The sequence below is a fragment of the Rhinopithecus bieti genome, unplaced genomic scaffold (assembly GCF_001698545.2).
Source record: "Rhinopithecus bieti isolate Rb0 unplaced genomic scaffold, ASM169854v2 scaffold_18644, whole genome shotgun sequence".
Lineage (NCBI taxonomy): Eukaryota > Metazoa > Chordata > Mammalia > Primates > Cercopithecidae > Rhinopithecus > Rhinopithecus bieti.
Genome location: NW_016809656.1, coordinates 2,885,900 through 2,905,113, shown reverse-complemented (window position 1 = coordinate 2,905,113; position 19,214 = coordinate 2,885,900). Strand labels below are relative to the sequence as shown.

The 19,214-nt window shown below is 45.9% G+C and overlaps 1 pseudogene; it reads right to left on the bottom strand.

The window, feature by feature from the left end:
* Positions 1 to 12,582: 12,582 nt before the first annotated feature.
* Positions 12,583 to 12,837, bottom strand: LOC108540762 (small nuclear ribonucleoprotein E pseudogene; annotated as a pseudogene).
* Between the last annotated feature and the right edge of the window lie 6,377 nt (positions 12,838 to 19,214).

Genomic DNA, 19,214 nt, shown 5'->3' with positions numbered 1-19,214 from the left:
CTCTGAAAAGGGTATTAAGCGGTCACCTTCTGCACACTGTAACAAAAACCCTGGAAGACCCTAACCAAACTGAGTTTGAATTCAATTTGGAAGGATCCCAGGGTACTTGTGTGAGAGCCACAGCAGTTAAGACTAATCTGGTTGGATTTTACCACCATCCGCATTCATCCTCAATGGCCTTTCCCCAAAACTTGGATAATGAATATGGTTGGAGCCATAAGAGAGACGTGTACAAAGGGTTGTGGGAACTAGAGGGAGGATGGATTTGGCCTGGGGAGAGAGAGGATCAGAGGAGGTGGTTCTATGGATAACAGTGTGCCACGTGCTAAGCATCAGACTTGATTAGAAAGTCTTGGAAATAACAAAAGTCTTGGAAATAACAAGGAAATAATTAATGAATATACTCTGTGTCTCCAAACTCCTGATCCATCTCAGCCTGACTGAGTCTCTTCCCACTTCATAGAGCAATGGAAATCATCCACTGGGCCTCACTTGCAAACTCCCCAGCATCCTCTTCTCATCGTTCCTCGTGGCTCCTGCCGTGACCAAGGAGGTGTTTCTCCATTCATCTAACCCTACTTGAGCTCAGGATGTTGTCTTGGGACTCCCAGCCCCTCATTTACTCCCTCACTTCTCTGTACCTTCCCCTGGAACATGCTTGCGGCAGGTGGTGCTGTGCTCTCCAGGCCAGCCCATAGTCCTCTATTTTGATATTTGCACTCTCCCTTGGGGAAGACTGCACTCCCCACATCTCAAGTTGTTCCTGGCACCACTTTCCCGTCATGTGTCCCTATCCTTCTCCAAGCAGAGCACAACGCTTCCCAGGCTAGAACAGTGTTCACCATTCTTTCTTTGAAAAATTCTTTCTCGAATTCACATTTGCCTTGTCTAGATAATCCAGTCTCTTGCTTTTCACAGCCAAATATCTTAAATGATATTTCTGTCCATTGTCTCTTCTTCCTTATCCTCCATATATTCCTCAGCCCACTGCTCCCCGGCTGTAACTAAGGCCATGGACGGAAGCAACATGGCTAAATCCAGTGCGGCCTCCCCGGCTTCCACTTGCTTGTCTCCTCTGCAGCATTGCATGGGGCTGCCCTTTGCTCCCACCTCCCATTCTCGATCTTCCCTGCCCTGCTCTTGCCCTCTCCCATCTCAACAGCCACTGCCTCTCAGCACCCTTGGCAGCCTCTTTCTCTGCCCACACTTTGAATGTTCAGGGGCCTCAGACTTCCATCCCAGGGCCTCTTCTCGCCCTTGGTGAGCTCCTCTCTGTGGTTGACTTTTCATCTCCAAGAGTTAGTTTAGAGTAAAAGAAGCAATCCCGGAAATCTGTCACTCAAGAAGAAATATAGCACTTCTGTCTAAGAGGATGCTGATTGCAGTGAGAACAACCCTCATGGTAAGATGCTGCCCCAGCTATTTGCTTGTTAGACTCCCCGTTCATCCTCAGGCACCAGCTCCGTTTTAGTCAGTGTTGCAGTGTCCCTGAGCTGGGTTTAGTATCTGGTCTCCAGAATAATTCCAAAGGAAAAAAATCAGAGGCTGTATTCTGCTGTGCAGGCAACATATGATTCTATAATTTCTGGTATTCGGGACCACCTTCTGGTTTTGGGGAGTCAGTTCTATAGTTTCCGTGGCACTGGAAGGCTGACACCCAAAATGTCCCCTAGACTTTTACTGGTCAGTCCAAGTATGCAACACAAATTGTCCCCCAATTAGTAGAAAGCAAGGAAAGAGTGGTGAGATCAGCTATTTACTGGGCAAATCACTATACTGAGTGCCTGAGGCAATTTATACACTTTATTCATTCAATGAACACTAAGTGGACTTTTATTCTCATCCCTGTTTGACCAGTGTAGAGTCCATGAGCACAGGGACTTTGCTTTGCCTATTTTTTCAATCCCAGCACCCGGTACAGTGCCTGACACAGGAGGAGCTGAAAAAATAAATATTGAATAACAAGGTTCAGAGAAGCTAAGACTTTGTTTCAGGCTGACATAGCCAGTAAGTAACAGGACAGATATTTGAACACAAATCCACCTGACTCTGGAACCCACGTTTTTATAGGATAATTGTCTCCAGCAACAAGTCTCCCCTGAATCTCCTGAACTTTACACATTCACTTCTCTCTCTTCACAAATAGCTGTCTTAAACTTTATCAACATGTCCCAAATGAAATGTCTGGCCCCCCCTGCAGACCTCTGCCCCACCCTTGTCAATTTCCCCTCTCAATAACAGCTTCCAGTTACCTCCTTCAGATTTAAACATCCTTTACTTCTTTTTCCTTTCACATTCTGCATTCAACCTGTCAGAAAATCCTGTGGTCTCTGCTTTCAAAGTCTCTCCAGAATCTGACTATTCCTCACCGTCTCCACTACTACCATAGCAGCCCAAGCCACAGCCACCACCCTCTCCTCAATGCTCACTGTGATTTCCTGCTCTTCCTGACCCCATCTCCGCCAGCCCTTGTGATCTAGCTCATACAGTAGCCTGGGTGACCTCGTTAAGGGCTGAACACTTGAATCTCCTCCAGATTCATATGTTGAAGCCCCAACCTCCAGTGTGATGGTATTTGGAGGTGGGGCCTTTGGGAGATGATTAGATTTGGATGAGGTCACATGGGTGGAGCCGCATGATGGGATTAATGCCCTTATGGGAAGAGGAAGAAGACACCAGGCCTTGCTGTCTTTCTCTACCATGTGAAGACACAGTGGGCAGGTGGCCAGCCATGAGCAAGCCAGAAAGAGGACCCTCACCGGACTTTCTTTTTTCTTCAGATGGAGTCTCGCTCTGTCGCCAAGCTGGAGTGCAGTGGTGCGATCTCGGCTTACTGCAACCTCCACCTCCTGGGTTCAAGCAATTTTCCTGCCTCAGCCTCCGGAGTAACTGGGACTACAGGCATGTGCCACCACACCCAGCTAATTTTTGTATTTTTAGTAGAGATGGGGGTTTCACTATATTGGCCAGGCTGGTCTCGAACTCCTGACCTAGTGATCCACCCACCTCAGCCTCCCAAAGTGCTGGGGTTACAGGTGTTAGTCACAGTTCCTGGCCTCTTCACGGGACTTTCTTGGACTTTCTAGCCTCCAGAGTCGTGAGAAAATGTTTATTGTGTAAGTTATCCAGTCTGTGGCATTTTGTTAAGTATGGCAGCCAGAGCAGGCTAAGGCAGACCCTCTGAAAACATCAGGCAGATTGTGCCACTCCTCTGCTCAAAACCTCCAATGGCCCCGTTTCTTTCAGAGTCAAGGGCAAATCCTTTGCAGTGGCCCAGCAGGTTCTGTGTAGCCATCTCTTGTGACCTCCTAGCCTTGCCAGGCATCGCTACTCTTCAGGCACTCTGACTCAGCCACGCAGGCTTTCTCCTTGATCCGCAAGTTTATCAGCCCGTTCTCACCTCGAGCCTCTGCACGCTTCCCTCTGCCTGGAAGGCAGAAGGATCTTTCTTCAGAAAGATCATATGGCTTTCTCATGTCCGTCTCCCACAGGTCTTTGCTCCAAGGACACTTTTCAGAGTCCTGGCCTGATTCCGTCACCTGAAACTGCCCCCGCTCTCAGCCTTTCCCTGGGCGACCACTTTCAAGTCCCACACCTGTGCCAGTTTCCACCTGGCGTTCATTCTCACCTTCTAACACACTGTGTCATCTTTAGGTTTATTGCTTATTACCTTTCTCCCTTGTTACAATTTAAGATCCAGGAATGCACAGGTTTGCTCCCTGGTGAATCTGAACCCCCTCCACTTAACATGGTATTTGCTGAATGAATGACTAACCCAGAATGACTAGCCCTTGGATCCTAAATGCGAAAGCTGAAGAGGCTCTATTTTAATCCTCTTCTTTCCTAAGTTAGGAGACGGAGACCAAGAGGGGTGACACGAGGGGCTGAGGTCCATAGGCGGAGGGCTAGTGACAGGGTTAATAGACAAAGAGGCGGTTCCTCTCTGCCCATCCAAGGCTTAACTTTGATCCACAGATTCTTACCTTAAACCTGCTGGAGTGACCAGTTCTCAGGACTGGAAGTTGTGGAAATAAGGAGGGTGGTTTTTGTGCACGTGTACCTTATCACCGAAATCAACATGGAGTTTCCCTACTTTTAATGTCGGGTCGCCTTCACATGTGCAGGTGAGGTGGTAAATGTATCCAGCCTCACATTGTTCACTACCAGGAATAGAAACATCTAATTTCTTGTCGGTGGAAAATACAAAATTCTTTCACACAGAAAAGAAAACATACAATTTTGGATTTCCTATGGATTTCCAAGTCAAAAAACAGTAGTAGCTTAGGAGGAAATCAGAGCCCAGAGCCGGCTTCAGGTTTCGGCCTGCAGAGCAAGCCGCTGCTGCAGTGCGCGGCCGCCAGAGGGCACTGCTTCGCCAGGCTGGAGGCCGAGCAGGCCCTCCGGGAGGCGCGGGTGGAAGGCGCGGGAGTCTCCGGGAGGAGAGCGTCCATGCCGCGCGGCGCGGAGCAGCAGCCCCGAAACCGAGTGCGGCGGCGGCAGGACCAGCAGGACCGCCACGACTCACCAAGTGAGCAGCGAGACCTGCTGCTTTAATAGGGGTAACCAAAACCCCTATTAAAACTCCCAGGAGAGTCATGATGGGTGGCCGATGGAACTCCGGGCTGATTTCATGACCAGAGCTGGGTGGCCGCCTCGGTGTCCTGCACCTGCTGGGGTGCAGCGTCCGCGTGTCTGTGTGCGCAGGCGCCCTCTTGCCTACTGCAGGAGCAAGCTGGGGGAAGCCGGATTGGGTCACTCCAAGATCCTAAACTTTAGATGTCAAGCAATGTGAGGGAACACCAGGTGCATTTTTTATCCGAACATTTATTTGCTCATGGCCCGGAATAGGCCAGCAGTATAAGAGCAGCGGACACCACTCGGTCCCGATGTGTAGTGAATGTAAACACGCCTGAGAGCAGTTACCCTTCACAGGATGCCTGTGCGCTGAACACAGAGATTCCCACTTTATAGCTGAGGGAACTGCAGCCGCGGAGGTCGCAGGGAGGAAATGAGATTTGACCTTGGGTTATTTTACTCTGATGCCTTTTGGCTTAACAACTACTGAATAATTCCCTGGTTCTCAGCAGAAGCGGTGAGAGATGTATAATTTGAGATTTATTGGGTAGAATTGGCTTAATTACGAGGTGTGACGAGGCAAGTCTGAAATCCATAGGGCAGGCTGGAACTCGCGGACACCAGCTGATGCTGCTGTCCACCATGACATTTATTCTTCATTAAGGATGCCCCAGCTTTGCTTCTAAGGCCTCTCGATGCATTGAATCAGGCCCATCTGGATTGTCTAGGACAGGGGTCCCCAGCCCCTGGACCACAGATTGGTAGCAGTCCGTGGCCTGTTAGGATCTGTATGAGGATCTAATTCCTGATGATCTGTCACTGCCTCCCATCACCCCCAGGAGGGACCATCTAGTTGCAGGAGGAGAAGCTCAGGGCTCCCACTGATTCTGCATTATGGTGAGTATGTAATAATAATAGAAAGATGGACAATAAATAAAATATGCTTGAATCATCCTGAAACCATCCCCCTGCACCCTACCCTATCTATGGAAAAATTGTCTTGCATGACACTGGTGACCGGTGCCAAAGCGGTTGGGGACTGCTGGCCTAGGATACTCTCCCTTACTTAAAGTCAGCTGATTTGGGGCTTTGATCTCATCCAGCTTCATAGAAACACCTAAGTTTGTGTTTCATTGAATAACTGGGGAGAGTAGAACACCATTATACCTGGAAAGCTTTGCAAAGGAGGCTGCCTGGGACCTACTACAGACCAATTGAATCTGAACTTCAAGGAATGAAGTCTGGACATTCATGAGTTTCTGCAAGTTCCCCAGGTTATTATAGTAAGGGTTAAAAACTGTAGTATCTTCAGTGAAGGAGTTCCTGGGGCCTTGAAATTTACATTGAGCCACCAGCACTTGGTCCACTGTGCTGGGATCCCAGGAGAAAAGACAGCGCCCAGTCTGGAGGTGCTGTGCTCTGGAGTTGTGCTTGCTCTGTGACCCTAGGCTGGTCCTTTCACTGTTCAGCCTCATTGTCATTATTTGTGCAAACAGCGGGTGCTGGGAAAAGACCTGCCTGCCCCACTGACCTCTCTCCAAAAGCCACCCCTCTGCTGTCTGATCGCAGAATCTCTGCTTTGTTTGACCTTATTATTTTCAGTCCCAGGGCATGAATCGTAATTGGCTCAAACCAGTCCCAGCAGCATTGGCCCCTCCCTTCCTAGTCCCATTTGCCAGCTTCCCTTGTAGCCAGCAGTGGCCACAGGACCCAGTTGTATCCAATGAGGCACAGGTGAAGGGTGATATCTTCCTCAGTTATAGAAGACTCTCCTGATGCCTCCCAGGCAGCAGTGAAGATGAGGGTGGGGCAGCACCCACTGATGTGGGACCACATCAATGACACAAGCCCACCCGCCAGGGAGGAAAATCAGAAACTAAATATAGCTTGGGTCCTCAATGCCACTTTGGAGCCAGGGCACCATTTTCCTCCTGCAATTATAAAATATTTGCGAGAACGCCTGCCCTGATTGGCAGTAGTCAAGGCAGGGAAAGGGAGAGAAAGATTCTGTAACTGTCTCATTTCAGAGCTTTGGAATGTGTGGAGCTAACAGGGATTTTGGAGAGGAAAGATTCAGAACTCAATGATCTAGCTGAACGTGGATTCCCCTGGCTCTAGGGCCTCCGCATAGAGAAAAACCTCTTATTTACTACAGGGTCCTTCAGTAAGTAACAATTCATCCCGAAAGGAGCATTCAAGGCCCTCCATGGTGCAGCCATGCCCCATCCCAACCAGATATGCCCTGTCCCCTCAATGTCTCCTGAATATCGCATGGTGACTCCTATTTCATCCGTGCTTGAATTTTCTTCCCATCCTAGAGTCTTCCCCACATTCTTCTTTCTCTGCCTGTCTGAATTTTACCATCTGAAGTCAAGCCTCCTTCAACAAGATTCAAGTAACACCAGTCAACACCACCCCTTTCTGACAGCACAGAACGCCCTTAGCTAAGGCATTGGGTCTCAGAATCACAGACAATCCCGGAGGAGGGGGGCCCATCCAGCAGTTTAAACCTGCAAAGCATCTCATTTCTTCCTTTGCCTTTTCATAAACCATCAATTCCTAACAAATCAATGTAAAACCACATTTGGAAGTGACACAGATTGGCTGAAATTCTGTTGGAGGACATTTTGCTATCTCTCATACCTGCTCCTATTTAACTAAATATGTCATTAGTCTAAGGGTCCTGTCACAGAGGTAAGAGAATGCTGAGAGCTTCCAGTTTGTCCCATCTCTGAAAATAACTAACCTCTTTGATCTGCCTGACCAACAAGGTCCCCGGGTGGGAGGGACCCCCAAAACTGCACCAGGCTGACTGGGTATCCACCTAGGCGGAGAACTGGCAGGTCTTTTTTATTTGGCAGCTTCTTCAAGTCCTGCTTAGCCAGGCTGGTTAGAGTTCAGGCTCTAAACTTGGAAAGGGTTCAAGCTCCCCCCACAGTAGGAACTCTGGTCAGAACTCAGCGAAGCCATGCAGGGGAAGTTAGGGACTTTGCACTGGTCCTGGCCTCTCCCCTCCCTTCCATCATAGCCTGGATACATCTGTCTCATGCAGCTGCCTGGGACGGCAGACCTGGGAATGTTTCCCTCGGGAAGACAAGGCCTCTTTCTTTGAAGACTATGTAGGCACCAGAGCAGGCCCAGGACAGCTGAGGCAGCCTGGAGGCTGACCTGTCTCTCTTCTTGACAGGTGGAGCGATAGGGTTTGGGGTTTCCACACCAAGGTCATTAGGGCACATCAGAAGATGGGACCTCACTGTCCCTTTGTCCTCTGGAATAGCTCTTCTGAGATTCATTTCACCCACTTCCCCATTGGCTAATTCCAGTCCTCTTCTAGCTCTATAGCAGGATGAGCTGCAGACAAAACTCCTCAGGCACCAGATTAAAGAAGAAAGAGGTTTTTTTTTTTTTATTTGGCTGGGAGCATTGGCAGACTTGTGTCTCAAGAGCTGAGCTCTCTGAAGACAGAGTTCCTGGCCCTTTTAAGGGCTTGCAGCTCTAAGGGGTTCCACGTGAAAGGGTCATGATAGATTGAGAGCACATGTGGCTAGAGTGGGGGGTTAATCTTTTAACTTCAGGCCTGGTCATCAATGGCACCAGCTGGTCTTGCCACTGACATCATTCCTGTTGTTTTTCAACTTTTACTTCCTCCTCCTCTTCAGAGACAGGAGACAGTAAGAGAAATAGCTTCTGTCCTCAGCTACAGTAAGCCTCCTCTTGGCTTCTATCTCATGGGCCAAGGTGAAAGTCTATTTCAAGGGATTGTTTTAGAAGCAGTGGGTATTGGTGGGAATGTAAGTTAGTTCAACTATTGTGGAAGACAGTGTGGCAATTCCTCAAAGATCTAGAGGCAGAAATACCATTTGACCAAACAATCCCATTACTGAGCATATACCCAAAGGAATATAAATCATTCTACTATAAAGATATATGCATGTGTATGTTCGTGGCAGCACTATTCACAATAGAAAAGATGTGGAATCAACCCAAATGCTCACCAATGATAGACTGAGTAAAGAAAATATGATACATATACACCATGGAATACCATGCAGCCATAAAAGGAATGAGATCATGTCCTTTGCAGGGACATGGATGGAGCTGGAAACTATTATCATCCTCAGCAAACTAATGTAGGAACAGAAAACCAAACACCACATGTTCTCGCTTATAAGTGGGAGCTGAATGATGAGAACACATGGACACATGGTGGGGAGGAACACACACTGAGGCCCGTCAGAGTGGGGAATGTGGGGAGGGAGAGCATCAGGAAGAATAACTAATGGACGCTGGGCTTAATACCGAGGTTATGGACGACCCGTGCAGGAAATAGCCATGGCACACGTTTACCTACGTAACAAAACTGCGCATCCTGCACATGTACCCCTAAACTTAAAAGTTGAAGAGAAGAAAAAAGAAGCAGTGGGTAGATGGTAGGTTTGGAGGAAAGGTGGATAAAGAGGGAGACATTCTAAGTCGCCCCAGATCTGGGACCTGAAGCTTGGACCAAAAACAAGTTATCTATCCTTTTTCTTGGTTTGAATTCGTCTCTGCAGAATGGTTCACTACATCTGCAAGGGCCCCAGTGGCTGCCAGAGTCCACCTAGGGACCAGACGAAGGCTCCACATGAGACAGCTGCAGCTCTTGCAATACCCTGCAGTGATTTGCAGAGCAGTTTGAGTGCTGGACACAGAGACAGTGTGTGTATTTCTTCCATCTTCCTAGGGGAGCTTTCCACAAGTTTTCCAAGGGCCCTTTCAGCTGTGGTCTAAATTCAGGGCCTTGGCACCACCCCAGGGAGGAAGCTCATTTACTTTGGCACCTAGACACTTCCTAGTTAGTCCCAGCTCCAAATGTATGGAATTGGGCTTTGCGGAGGCCCATGGTAGTAATTCTCTGCACTGTTAAGACAGATGGAGACTGTGGTTGCCCGAGCCATCGGGGACCTCCCATTCTCCCTCCCTAGGGTTCCTCCCCTGCTGACTTTGAGGTTTAAGGGAGTTGCCCACAAAAGAACGTTTGATGAGGGGTTCATGCTGGTCGGATCGTGGAGGATGTTACAAATACTCAGATTTTCCTTGCAGATATTTTTCCCCTCCAAAATTGGAGAAAATGCATAGTGTTCCTTGTGGGAATCTTTTCAAAAGGTATGTAAAGAATGATTTTCACAAACCAAGAAGTCAAATTTTTTCTTCAGGCACAGCCAGGTGAGGCCAAATATATGCCCAATGGTAGAAAATGGATGGACTGGTTTCTATCATAACACTTTCTAAAAATGTACAAATTGGACAATTAATTTACTCTCATATTTGGCAGAGAAAGGAGAGGTGGCATTGCTGGCACCCATTACTTTCCCAAAGCTGCCCTCAGAAATGTGTTAATTACTTGGTTGCCATGCAGGTGGCCACTTGTGCTAGTGTCCAGGTTATCAACTCAAGCTTCCCGCTCCTGTTTTTCCACCCAGAAAAACAATAGGTGGTCTTCGAGAAGACACATAAGAGGCTGTCCCTCCAACAACATTAGTGAAAAGATCTCCACATTTCACCCAGACGCTGAGCCCTGCGATCTCTCTCAGCCCGATTTCCCCAGGGAGCAGAATGCCAAGCTGCACTGGCCTCGGCCCTGCTTCTAGCACTTGCTAAACCATGCGGGCAGGGCTGTGCTGAGTGCTGTCTCAGAGTCTGACCTGTCACGATTTCCTTCATTCATCGCCAGATCCTAACTCACTCACTCCTCTCAAAGGGATGGCAACCAGAATTTGTCTTCAAATTTAGTTGCTTTATGGAATTTTACAGACTGTTTTATCCTTATTATTTGACTTCTTGGTGTTTTTATTGACTTTGGCAGGGAGTGGGGCTGGACAAAAAGGCGTCTTGGAAGTGAGAGGTGGTGGAAATGAGTGCTTTCTCCAGGGTGATGACAAGTCACTCTGTGTCTCCTTTCTTTCCCCCTGGCTAAATATTTGTTGGTTATGTTTCTGTACAAGATAAAATTCCTAAAAAGGAAAATAACTCAAAGTTTAGGCAGGGTTTCATTTTAATCTTAAAGCATTTTGCATGTCATTTTTTAAAAAGTGGAGTCCTTATTTAACGGGAGGAATGGGCTCTCCTGCCTCCCTGCTTCCACAGCCCCGGGATAGACTTTGCAGCTTATGGAGTCATCACACCACACTGTCATTAGTGCCCACGTCGATGTTCTCCTCCCTGGACTGAGCTCCCAGGGAGCCAGAATTGGCATGCTGCATCATTTCGACCCCACCAACCAGGGCAGCACCACCTCCGCCATGCCCGGGCTCCACAGGTATTTGTTGGATGAAGAGGACACAACAAGAAAGTATGCCAGCACCTTTTTTTTTTTTTTTCCCTTATTTCATGAGGCTACCCCAAGGGAGAATGGAATTGAGCAAAAAAGGAATGTGCAGCCTGGGGACTTTAGGTCTGTGCTCCAGCCTGTGCCTGCCAGCCTTGGCCACTCTGCCCTAACTTCTAGCTCTGCCTTCTGGGACATTGCTTTGCAAGCTGTGCAACACAGTGAAGGAAGTCAGTCATGTCTTTATCCTCACCAGTGGTCAGTGGGTCAGTTTTCCTGCCCAGCACCACCCATGCAAATACACAAGCATTTCCTCTTTGACTGACTCAGTTGGCGAAGGCGTGGGCGGAACCACACGACCCTCCCACCAAGAATTATGAAGTACATGATTGTGTTTTCATGTGAGCAAGCATTGTGAAGCCAGGAACTTTCCTCTTCCTCACATTTCAGACCACATGCATTTGTGTTTTGTTTGCTTCCTCATGCAGGAGGCAGCAATTATGGCAGGGGAGAGACAAGAGGAGTAGGAGAGGCCTTTCAGTGGGTCATCCAGAGAGGCACCTAAAGCTTCCAGAACAATATTTGATGCATATAAAGGACATAGAAATGGCTGACACTTGTGTTTAGATAATTAGTTTTCCTGGTGCGAACCTCAAAAATACCTGCCTGATATGTGGTGAAATCTTGATCAACTTCAGTGCTAGTGCTGGAACTGCCTCTTGCGCAGGGATTCTTTTTTTTTTTTTTTGAGGCGGAGTCTCGCTCTGTCGCCCGGACTGGAGTGCAGTGGCCAGATCTCAGCTCACTGCAAGCTCCGCCTCCCGAGTTTACGCCATTCTCCTGCCTCAGCCTCCCGAGTAGCTGGGACTACAGGCGCCGGCCACTTCGCCCGGCTAGTTTTGTATTTTAGTAGAGACGGGGTTTCACCGTGTTAGCCAGGATGATCTCGATCTCCTGACCTCGTGATCCGCCCGTCTCGGCCTCCCAAAGTGCTGGGATTACAGGCTTGAGCCACCGCGCCCGGCCTGCGCAGGGATTCTTAACTCAGGGGTCCACAAATGTGAATAGAAGAATTTTATCTTTTTTTTTTTTCCTTCCCACTAACTTCTGACTTAAATTTAGCATTTTCTTCAATTCTGAATGTAAGCAACAATTGCCAGTATTAGCACTATCTGTGACATCACCCATACAAACCACAGATATTTTCTTTCTTTTCTTTCTTTCCTCCTTTGTTCCCTTCTTTCTTTCTTTTTGTTCTTTCTTTCTTTTTCTTTCTTATTTCTTTCTTTCTTTCTTTCCTTTCTTTCCTCTTTTCTTTCCCTTCCTTCCTTTCTTTCCTTTCTTTCTTTCCTTCTTTCTTTCTCTTTCTTTCTTTCTCTCTCTTTCTTTCTTTCTTCTTTTTTCTCTTTCTCCCTCCCTCCCCCTTTCTTTCTTTCTTTCTCTCTCTCTTTCTTTCTTTCTCTCTCTTTCTTTCTTTCTTCTTTTTTCTCTTTCTCCCTCCCTCCCCCCTCTTTCTTTCTTTCTCTTTCTTTCTTTCTTTCCTTTCTTTCTTTAATTCAAACAATCCTAGAGCATTTATCATCATCTTGTAATGACATAAGGGTAATCAAAACAATGCGAATAAATGTTCATATTGGACAAAGGACATCTAAAAAACAGAGTGTATCCTTCTCAACAGTTTCTCACTTCATTGATCATTTCTAGTTGGAGACACTTTGTAGCAGAATAATAGTATCTCCTTTTAGCATAATCCGACCCAGTTGTTTTCTTGACTTTGTTTTAGAATGAATCTCTTCTGCATCATCTAATACAAGGTTCTTACACTCATCGAAACCAATGATAAAGCTTCCTGTCCACATATTCACTTGCTCATAGACCCACAAGCATCTGAAGATGAGGTTGATGGGCTACACCACAACCTTCTGCACTTTCTGGCCCTGGCCACGGTATGCCATGGTGGACTCCCACAGAGAGCACACTCACTCACACGCTACCTCAGCCAGCAACTTCTGGAATAAAGAACTGAAAATGGACTGGGCATGGTGACTCACACCTGTCATCTCAGCACTATGGGAGGCCGAGGCAGGCAGATGGCTTGAGGCTAGGAGGTCAAGACCAGCCTGGCCAACATAGCGAAACCCGCTCTGTACTCAAATACAAAAAAATAGCTGAGTGTGATGGTTCACGCCTGTAATCCCAGCTACCCAGCTACTTGGGAGGCTGAGGCGGGAGGATTGTTTGAACCCAGGAGGCAGAGTCTGCAGTGAGCTGAGATCACGCTATGGCACTCCAACCTGAGCAACAGAGTGAGACTCTGTCTCAAAAATAAATAAATAAATAAATAAATCGGAAGCGGAAGTGTCCAAAACACAGATATTTTCATATCACTTCAGAGTGGCTACAAATAGTCCGTGATGTTATTTGTACTCATCACTACTTAGAAGAAATGTAGCTATTGAATCTACTGCTAGATCTTGGTTTTCAGTGCATTAATAAAGAAGCACTTGTGTATTAGAGCTCTCCAGAGGAGGCAGAACAATATGTGTGGATATATATGCATATTGCATATATATGCATATATTATATATACAATATGTGTGTATATATGCATACGTATATAACATATACATATGTATGCATATATAATGTATACATATGTATATGTAATATACATACGATACACATGTTTGTATAACATACATATACATATAGATGTGTATTAATGTATGTATATTAAATACATATGTATGCATATATACATCTGTATATATAATATATGTTTATTATATTATATGCATGTATTATATATGTATATTATATATGCATGTATTATATGTATTATATATTGTATTATGTATATAATGTATGATATATGTATGTATAATATATCTATAAGTATATATGTATATTAGATATACAGATGTATATATAGTATATACATATATATGCACATATACATATATAATATATGCACATATACACACATTGTATATATAAATATATACATCATGATTATATACACACTTTTTTATACTGTATATTAAACTTTTAAATTATATTAAATATATTACCTATAATTATAGTTATATTTATATTACTACTATATCTATAATATGTTATATTTTATGTTACCTATAATATAGTTCTTTTGTATTTTATATGCATGGTGGCATCTATAATATATACAAATGTAAATAATAATATATATTATTAATTATTAGTATTGTTTTATCTAGTCATTCAATATATATTTATAATGATATTGATATAATATAATAACATAAACATAGATACTTTATATTATTATAATAATACATAATTATCATATTATAATAATACATAACTATTACATAATTTACATAATTACATATATGTATGTGTATACATATGTGTAATATATATATTCCTGCCCTATCCTGCTTATGTAAAGCAACATCCCAGAAGGCAGAACTGGAAGTTAGGGCAGAGTGGCCAAGGCTGGCAGGCACAGGCTGGAGCACAGAACTAAAGTCCCCAGGTTGCACATTCCTTTTTTGCTCAATTCCACTCTCCCTTAGGGTAGCCTCATGAAAAAAGGAAAAAAAAAAAAAGGTGCTGGCATACTTTCTTGTTGTGTCCTCTTCATCCAACAAATACCTCTGGAGCCCCGGCACGGAGGTGGTGCTCCACTGGTTGGTGGGGTAGAAATGATGCAGCATGCCAATTCTGGCTCTCTGGAAGCTCATTCTAGGAAAGGGACTATCGACATAGGCGGTAATGACAGTGTGGTGTGATGATTCCATAGGCTGTGAAGTCTATCCCGGGGCTGTGGAAGCAGGGAGGCAGGAGGGCCCATTCCTCCCATTAAATAAGGACTCCACTTTAAAAAAAAAACCACGCAAAATGCTTTAATATTAAAATGAAACCCTGTCTAAACTTTAAGCTACTTTCCTTCTTAGGAATTTTATCTTGTACACATATATATATGTGTGTGTATTTGTGTGTGTGGGTCTGTGTCTGTGTATAAATAAAATAAGGTATTGTCTATCACAATCATAGAGGTCAAGAAGTCCCACCATCTGCCATCTTCAAGCTCGAGACCTGGGGAGCCTGGTGGTACAGTTCTGAGATCCAGAGGACCAATGGTGTCAAGTTTCCACTGAGGGGTGAAGTCGGATGTCTGTGCTCAACAGTCAGGCACAGCAAGCAAATTCCCTTTTCCTCCAACTTTTTGTTGTATTCAGTCCCTCAACAGATTGGCTGATGCCCATCCACAATGCTTTACTGAGGCTACCATTCAATTCTAACCTTATCTGGAAACACCCTGACAGATATACCCAGAAATCATGTTTAGCCAGCTTTCTGGGCTCTCCATGATGCCATAAATTTCACACATAGAATTAATCATCAAACTATATCACAAATTTGGTTTTGCTTTTTGTTTGTTTGTTTTGTTTTGTTTCATTTTGTTTTTTTGAGACAGGGTCTCGCTCTGTCACCCAGGCTGGAGTACAGTGGCATAATCATAGCTCACTGCAGCCTCAGACTCCTGGGCTGAAGTGATCCTCCCATCTCAGCCTCCCAAGCAGCTAGGACTACAGGTGTGTACACCATGCCTGGCTAATTTAAAAAAAAATTTTTGTAGAGATGGGGTCTCGCGATGGTGTTAAGGACAGTCTTAAACTCCTGGCCTCAAGTGATCCTCCTGCCGTGGCTTCCCAAATTGCTGAGATTACAGGTGTGAGCCACAGCACCTGGCCACAAATTTTTTTTTTTAAATATTTATATTACTTTGTTTTGATGTCGTTGGTTTCTTTGTTAATTCTATGTATTTTAGATTACGCATATTAAAAACATTATTTTGAGAAAAGACACACAGGCTTCACCAGAGAGTCAAAGAAGCACGTGGCACCAAAAAAAAATCTTAAGAAACCCCGTGGAGAACAGTTTTGCCATGTGGCCCCCCAGCCCTTGTTTGACCACTCCCTTGGTGGAAACAAATCCTTCTCAAAATCGTACATTCTATTTTATATTCTTTAAATACATTGAAGGGAAGAAGGGGTGAGCTGGCTACAAATTTGTTACCCCTCTGCTCCAAATGGACTGTTTGTCGCTTACTCCACCCTGACATCGAGCACTGTGAGTTTCTCCTTTGCGTGTGCATACAGGGCACTGGGCGAACCAATGCAGGAGGAAGGGGCTTCTCTTCCTAGCACCCAGCACGCTTCCTTTGCTTTCTCATTGCTCCTCCTGCACAGCTACCAGTGACATGGGAGGTGGGCATCCACCGGTACTCCCCCAACCAAGCCTGAATGGCACCCTACAGTTCTTAGTGAGTTCCACGTTGCCCTTTCCTGCCCACCAGCCACAGCCCACGGGTACCTGCAGGAGGCTTTTGGAGGCTTCCTCTGCCAGCCTGAGAGAGTCAGTGGCTGTTTCCTGCCAGCTCAGCCCTGTAACTTGGACCAGTTCTCACCTGGGCCAGTTCAGGAAACTAATCTGTCATCCATCGGGCAACAGTTACACCTTCCCAGTGAGGCCTGACCAGCAGTTTTGAGGAAGGAGGCTCCTGCAATCGTTTCGTAGGGCTGGTGTAACAAAGTACCATGGACTGGGTGGCTTAAGCAACAAAAATGTAATCTTCCCATTCTGGAGGCCGCATGACTATGGAGGCGGTATGGGCAGCATTAGTTCCTTCAGAGGGCTGGGAGAGAGACTCTGCTCCTGCTTCTGGGGCTTTGGGGCAAACTTTGGCATTGCTTGGCTTGTAGAAACATCCTGATCACTGCCTTTATCTGCACAAGGTGTTCTTCTCCCTGTGTGCATGTCTGTGTCCACATTTTCTTCTTCCATAAGGGACACGAGTCATACTGGACTAGGGGCACACCCTGTTCCCACATGACCTTATCCTAACTTAATTAATTATATCCGTAATGGCTTCACTTCCAAATAAGGTCACCTTCTCAGTAGGACTTCAGTACATGTATTCTGGGGGACACAAATCGGCTCCCCTTTGAAGTGTGCTTCTTCCTTCAGGACTCTCAGCCTTAGGCCATTCTTTAGCAGTGCGTTTGCCCCCTTCACCGTTGACACCCTGGCCAGTAGGTGCTGTGTTTTACTCTAATTTGGTCTTGTGGTCTCCTTCAGGAGAGTGGCCACAAACTTTAGCCCTGCCCTTGAGGCGCTCCAGGGAACTTCATCATGGATGTTTACAGTGAGTCTTTCATGGGGTACCTCTTTATCCTGGCAGACAGCCTAATGTTTAAATGTGTGACCCATGGTCAGGCGTCCGTTTCACAGAACACCTGTTGATATTGGCAGGTCCCTTGTGGCTCTTGTCTGATCTGTGCGCAGTTTATTCCCACCAAGATGGCGGCTCTCTAGGAGAGCCCTAAGCAAGAGAGAAGTCAGGGGAGACACAGAAGGGGCAGTTCCACAGAGCCCATGAAGAAACAGAAGCACACCAGTTCATCACATACAGATCCCAGACAGGACAGGGCAGTGGCACACTGCAGCGCACTGCAAGGCCAACAGGAAGAAGGGGCTCCGTCCATGACATGCAAGCTCAATCAGTGGGTGGGGCACAAACGAGAGAGGGATTGGGATATGGAGGACGACGCCTTTATGAGGGTCCACAGTGGTACCCATGCAGGTTCTATATGTTCAGGGGCATAGCGATGGCTGAGGCCCCCTCTCTAAGAGCTGAAAGTGTGATAGTGGAGACTGAGAGGGGAGAAACGTGTTAGTTAAGTGCTCTGTGACTGCTTTACTGAGAAGGTGACTGTTTTGTTTTGTTTTGTTTGAGACAAAGTCTCACTCTGTCGCCCAAGCTGTAGTGCAGTGGCACAATCTCAACTCACTGTAGCCTCTGCCTTGAGGGCTCAAGAAATCCTCCCACATCAGCCTCCCCAGTAAGTGGGACTACAGGCTCACAGCACCACACTCAGCTAATTGTTAATTTTTGGGGGTCCAGGCGCGATGTCTCCCACCTGTAACCCCAGCACTTTGGGAGGCTGAGATGGGCAGATTGCTTGAGTCTAGGAGTTTGAGAGCAGCCTGGGCAACATTATGAGACCTTGTCTCTACTAAAAATTTTAAAAATTAGCTGAGTGTGGTGACATGCACCTGTGATCCCAGCTACTTTAGAGGCTGAGATAGGAGGATTGCTTGAGCACAGCGGGGTTGAAGCCACAGTGAGCCATGATTGCACCACTGCGCTCCAACCTGGGTGACAGAGCGAGACCCTGTCTCAAAAAAAAAAAGAAAAAAAAAGTTTGTAAAGACAAGGTCTCATTATATTGCCCAGGGTGGTCTCAAACTCCTGGATTCAAGCTCATGAGCCACTGTGCCCAGTGCAAAGGTAACTCTTGAATCTGACTCTTGAACTCTGAGTCTTGCAGGAGAACAAACCAGGAAGAGAATGAGGAAAGAACATTCTAGACAGATGAAAGAAATGGAACAAAGACATGAAATAAACTGGGCATGGTGTGTTAGGAAAACCCCATTAGGAATGGTTAAAGGAAGCAACAGTGTTAAACATAGAAAAAAGATCATGTTTCTCAACACGTAGGATTTTCATGTCCTTAAATTGCTTGTGGTCTGAAACCATGTGCAGGTACAGTAGACTGTTCACACTCCCAGAATGTCAGAAAGTGTGCACAGGTCATGTGTACAGACAGCTACTCCTGCATTAGGACTGCCACTTGGGCAGGAGCAGGGCTGAGACCGCCTCAGTTATAAGATACAGCCTGACTTCTGAGATTTTCAAGTGTCAAAAAACTATACGTCTTAGGGATAGTAAAGCAGAATATGTATGGAACGAAAAATTGAGTTGTAAGAAGGCCTACTTTTATGGAATCTCAAGGCAGGGTAATATTAATATGTGCTTTGGAGTCAGTATGACCTGGGTTGACTTATAGTTAAATATAGCCCCAGTTACTAAACCTAGAGACTCTCAATTTCCTCCTCTCTAAAACACGGCTAATTATTACCTCAGGGAACTAAAGGAGATAAAGTGTATAAAGCTCACATTTGATACTAAGACCAAGGAGGAGGAGCATTAAGGCTACAATGTGGCTCCTTCTAGGCCATCCTAGATAGAGCAATCCCTAGTCCAAGAATTTCCTATGCAAACACTGAAAAGTGGCTGGGCGTGGTGGCTTACAATTGTAATCCCAGCACTTTGGAAGGCTGAGGCAGGAGGATCAGTTGTGCTCAGGAGTTCGAGACCAGCCTGGGCAACATGGTGAGACCTCATCTCAGTAATGCAGTCCTCATCTCTACTAAAAAGAAAAAACGATGATTAGCTGGGTGTAGTGGTTTGTGCTTGTAGTCCCAGCTACTTGAGAAGCTG